This window comes from Pan troglodytes, chromosome 14 (assembly GCF_028858775.2).
Source record: "Pan troglodytes isolate AG18354 chromosome 14, NHGRI_mPanTro3-v2.0_pri, whole genome shotgun sequence".
Lineage (NCBI taxonomy): Eukaryota > Metazoa > Chordata > Mammalia > Primates > Hominidae > Pan > Pan troglodytes.
This window is the reverse complement of record NC_072412.2, coordinates 26,630,787-26,636,670: the sequence shown is the minus strand read 5'-3', so window position 1 is coordinate 26,636,670 and position 5,884 is coordinate 26,630,787.

Sequence of the window (5,884 nt, the reverse complement as noted above, 5' to 3'; positions counted from 1 at the left end):
CTAATAGGATTGGTGGACACAGTTCTTTCTTAGCCCCGCCCTAAACCATATAATGAATCTATCATAGACAACTGGTATACTTCAGGTTTGAGTATGTATTTGCATTGCCATAGGAAACAGCCCTTTCTTGGTCAGTTTTTGGAACTAGGTTCCTGAGATAAACCATCCCAGTCTTTGTCTACATGGTTATGAAACCGACCCAATCGTCCCAGAGATAGTTCTTTTGGATAAACATAGAAATGGACTTTTCTGGCTGGGCGCAGTGGCTCACACCTATAATCCCAGCACTTTGGGAGGCCGAGGTGGGAGAATTGCTTGTGCTCAAGAGTTTGAGACCAGCCTGGGCAACATGGCAAGACCTCGTCCCTACTAAAAACACACAAAAAATTAGCTGGGTGTGGTGATGTGCACCTGTGGTCCCAGCTACTCAGGAGGCTGAGGGCGGAAGATAACTTGAGCCCAGGGGGTGGAGGTTGCAGTGAGCCAAGGTCCTGCCACTGCACTCCAGCCTGGGTGACAGGGTGGGTCTTTAAAGCTTGAAATTTACATTTGTTTTATCTGAGTTCCTTCCTCAGGAAAGGACCCCCAGGCCTCTCAAAAAGTATCAAAGATCTCAACCTCACCAGATCACTGCATCCAGACAATGAGAGTCAGGCCCCTCCCTAGTTCCTGTTTTCCAACACATTGTTACATTTCTTCCCTGCTATATAAACTCCTAATTTTAGTATGTCAGGGAGATGAATTTGAGACTGATCTCCATTCTCCTCCTCGCCTACAGCACCCAATTAAAGCCTTCTTCTTTGGCAGTAATCATCGTCTCAGTCATTGGCTTTCTGTGCAGCCAGCAGCAGGCCCTAAACCAAACCCCAGGCATTTCAGTAAGTTACATTTTTTTTTTTTACTACTTTTTGCCATCACATTCTTACATTTTGTATTTCTTCGCTTAACATTATAACATAATGCTTCTATATTACACAGTGTTCACGTTTAGAGGAGAAGGCCTCTTTACTGCCTTCCGCTGAACCAGCCACTCATGGTACCTGCCAATCTCCATGGCCTCTGCTGAGCATTCTCTCTGACAGCCCCCAGTCAGGGACACTGGAGGACCGGAGGCTGTGCTCTGGTGCACACCCTCCCCCACTTGTGCTTTCACCTATTGGACTGTCTTCTAACCAAAAGTCTGTTGTGTTTGTCCCCATACCTGTTCTTGCCATCATATTTGATTTTATAATTGCAAAATTTAATTAAATATTACATAAACCATTAAAATGTGAGTGCAAAAAAAACTATAAAGACTAAGTTGCAAATTTCAATAAAAATGACTCACTAAAAATAAAGGCTACTGAAATGGATATAGTGAGATAACTATAAAAGCCTGGGGGGAGGGCAATCTAGGTGATTCTGCATTCATATAGATCCCCAAATGTCTTCAATTTCTTACACCATGGTAGTGTACAGATGTGATTATGCACAAGATAATGTGGAAGTCAAGGCAGCAGACTTACACTGGAAGAAAAGCTTGGGCTCTAAATTGAAAGACAGGAAAGTAAATGTAACTGTGTATTCTCGAAGTAAAAATAAATATTTAAAATATGTTTTTTTAAATCACTGGTTTCAATTTAGTTGCGCAGGAGGGATTTATTTTAAAAAGTACATAAACATTCCCATGTGTTGATGTATCATAATTTAGTAAACCTGTAATTAATTTTCACTCCATTAGATTATTTGTAAGTTTTTTTTTAAATAGTACTACTACACTGAACACTTCTCATACTATGGTTTTCTGCTTGTTGAATAATTTTTAGGATAATGTTAGAGTAGTACAATTTCTGCTTCCAAGGATATAAATATCTTTTTAGATTTTGGTAAGTACTACCTTTTTGCTTTCCAAAAGAGTAATAGTTTCATCTTCTTAACAGTAGTCTAGTGGGTTATGTTTTGGTTATTTATTATTACATAACAATCTAACTTTATAGCTTAAAGCAACCACTGGCTGGTCAAGGTGGCTCACATCTGTCATCCCAGTACTTTGGGAGGCCAAGGCAGGAGGATGGCTTGAGGCTAGCCTTTGTAACATAGTGAGACCTCATCTCTATTTTTAAAATTATTTTTAAAAAGCGACCACCATTCCATTAGTTCTTATGTTTACAAGGATTGATCAGGGCTCAGCTCGGAAGGTTGATTCTTCTGCTGATTCTTAGGCTGGGCTCGCCTGGGGCTGCTTATTCAGCTGCAGGATGAAAGCACTTGGGCATGTCCTGAGTCTCTGGCATGACATCTCCAGGCTCTGACACTGCTTCCAGCCTTCTGGTAAATAAACTGCCAAGGTAGGAATGGGAGGGAGGCAGAGAATTCAGGAGTGCGAGAAGGAAAGATTACCTTTAAGATCAAACCTTTCAGTTTACCTCTGCTCCCCTCCCACCTCACCCCCACCCTGGCTTCATTCCACGTGAAGGAGGAGAGATGAAAACATGACAGTGCAAAAGTCAGAAGATGGACCTGAAAACCCAGGATAGCCTTATTGCACTTCAGGGGCATGGAAGCCTTTATTTATTTTAAGAACCTTGCTTTAGGATTCCAGATTCCCCTTGAAGCAGTGGGAGTAGAATGCTTCTCTGCAAGTCTTTGTCTGCGTTCATTCTGGTCCCCACATTTGAGTGTGCAATCAATAATTACTACTTTCTTTTTTAAACACGACTTCAGCAAAGCTGGAGTGTCACCAATATAAGAGGCAACTCCGAAGCAAAGACTAAAATATATAAATAGCCCCTCTGAAAGCACAGCAAAGGCTGGGCTGTGACCTCCACAGAGGAATCAATATTTCAAATGAGCCTCTGTGCTCTGGGAGCACAATTCTAATCACCCGGCCTATCTCCACCCTCCTCCTCATCAGCTTCCTCCCCACTTCCCACCTCCACACAAAAGAACAGTGCCAGAAAGCTCAGACATCACCAGATAAGATCTCTGGCAGCACTGCCACACCGTGGCTGTCAGCTGAGACCTTCTGGAAGGAATGTGACCCTCAGCAGAGGACCATGGATGGCATCAGGCCTACATTTAGGAAGTTGGCAATGTCTTCAGAATGTAACTGGAAGAGTTCCAAATGATCAACCTGTCAAAAACCATCTCCCCGGATGCTGACCTGAAATTTTTCCTGGGTGTAGAATGCAGACAGAAGAGAAGATAAGGGCGAGTTATGGGTGGGAAGACAACATTAAAACGTGGGAGAGGAAAGACAGCCCTTTGTAGGGAGGCAATTTCAGGGGCCATCAAACATAAACTTCACCTTCCTCTCAGCCTCATCCATTCTGGCCTCCACTGTGGTCCTGCTGAAGGCTTTCTTACAGGTCAGACTCAAGGTGCATGGTTCTTTTGTAGCAGTTCCAACATCACCAGTTTATAGAAACCCTGAACCTGCCCCCGACAGCACTTCATGTAATATTTTATCATAAAGCAATAATAATAATACTAATGTGGTATCTAACATTTAGGAGACATCCCAGCTATATGTTAAAATCACTATCTTCATTTTATAGACAAGTGAGAAACATTTGATAACCTGCCCAAGTAACAGCTAATGAATGTCCCAAGCCCAGTTTTCCCCGATAGCAAAGCCCAAGCTCTTTCCCAGGTTGTCAGGGAGCTCCTGTTCAAGAAACATGCCAACTGGAGGCAGGCCAGGAGGACCCTCAGGCCCGGGAGAGCTGCTCAGTGTCCACCCCTCTAAGAACACCATACGCACACCCTGTTGTTTGAGCTTGTCTGTTTTCCTAGGGAAGAGCAGCAGAAATGGCAGCCACTTGGCAGTGCAAGCAGGTGTCATCTAGGGCATACTGCCAAAACGTGAGCTTTCTTGAAGCAATATTCTAAGAGGAATGTTGTTTACCTCATTTTCCTCCTCATGTGCCTCAGACTCTGGACAGCAGTGATCAGAGTTGGACCATCAGTTTCAGTTGTGGATTATTACCAATACTCAGCAGAGACCTTTAGCAGTCACCCTAACTCAATCATGTTCAACCAAAGCTTTCATTATCCTAACAATGAAAGTCACGGAGCTCTTTTCCCTTTTTATTTTTTTGAGACAGGGTCTTGCTCTGTCACCTAGGCTGAAGTGCAGTGGCACCATCATAGCCCACTGCAGCCTCGACCGCCTGTGCTCAAACAATCTTCCTATCTCAGCCTCCCAAAGTGCTGTGGGCTGGGCATTATCCTAATAATGAAAGCTTTGGTTGAACATGATTGAATCTGCTCTATAGATTGAGAATTTTATACCATTTATTACATAGTCTGCTTAAATATAATTTTATACAACAAACTACAGTGATAGGCGTTGTGAGGTTCATTATTATATATCTCTTCGGGAAGGCTGGGTGGAAACCCTTTGCAGCCTGGACTCTTCAGTTTTCACATAGAAGTCAAAAATCCTCAGATTAAGTATTTTAGACCTGAGATCAAGAGATTAATACTCTCTTACATTTGTGTATTCCTTTATAGTTTTCAAAAGAGTTTATCTTTTTGACCGTTGCAATTCTGTGACATTATTATCTTATTTTACGGATGAAAAAGCAAGGGACCAGACCCTCAAAATTACTTGCTCGAGGACCCACGGCAGGTAAAAATATGGAGTTGGGAAATAAATCCAGGTCCTCTGACTCCCACTATGGAGTTCTTTCCTCCACACTAGACACAATTTTGAGAATGAAAGAAATACCGGTATAAATATTCCTTCATGGTAGGTGATTTCCATGATCACCTTTCTAACAGTATTTTTGAGATGTCAAGGAAGTTCTGGGATTATACTCACTAAGAAATACCTAGGTATATATTCAGTTGAATAAGAATATATTATTATTATTACACAGATAACTAGGACACTATTATTTTAGCTACCGTTTATAGAGTAGCTAAGAGCATAGACTCTGGAGACAGATTCCCTAAATCCTGATCCCAGCTCTGCCACCTATTAGTTGGGTGACCTTGGACAAGTTACTTAATCTTTCTGTCCTCAGTTTCCTTGCCAATGAAAGGATACATAATAAAAACAATATTACTAAATTATAGATCTTTTAATGAGAACTAAATGAGTCAGTATATGTAAAGTGCTTGGAAGACTGACTGGCACACATGGTAAATCCTGTATGCATTGTGTGTGCATGGATGTGTAATGTTATTTATTTATTTATTTATTTATTTATTTTTATTTATTTTTGAGACGGAGTCTCGCTCTGTCGCCCAGGCTGGAGTGCAGTGGCGCGATCTCGGCTTACTGCACGCTCCGCCTCCCGGTTCACGCCATTCTCCTGCCTCAGCCTCCTAAGTAGCTGGGACTACAGGTGCCCGCCAACATGCCCGGCTAATTTTTTGTATTTTTTTTAGTAGAGACGGAGTTTCACCGTGTTAGCCAGGATGGTCTCGATCTCCTGACCTTGTGATCCGCCTGCTTCAGCCTCCCAAAGTGCTGGGATTACAGGCGTGAGCCACCACACCCGGCCCATGTTATTTATTAATATATGCCCTGAAGCCATTCTGCTTTTAGGCTGGGGCCAAGTGGGATCTGTAGGAGGCCTTAATTTAGAGCAGGACTCCTGGGTGTTGAGGCCGTTTTCTGATCCAGAATTCTCTTTCCCACAAACAAGACAGAATTCCTCCATCAGAAAGACCAGAGAGATAGTGCCCCTGAAAAGGCATGTCAGGAATGGCCTGACCTAGCCCTTGTCTTAGAGTCAGGACAAGGCCAAAGGGGGAGTGGACATGGGGGAGCCCTGCAGGTGGGGAAAGGCCAGGCAGTTCCTGCTGGCTGAGCACCCTAATCTGCTGCAGCTCACTTCCCTCCAATGTGTACACGTTGCTGGGTCACAGGAGGTGTGAGGCTAAGTGACGGTAT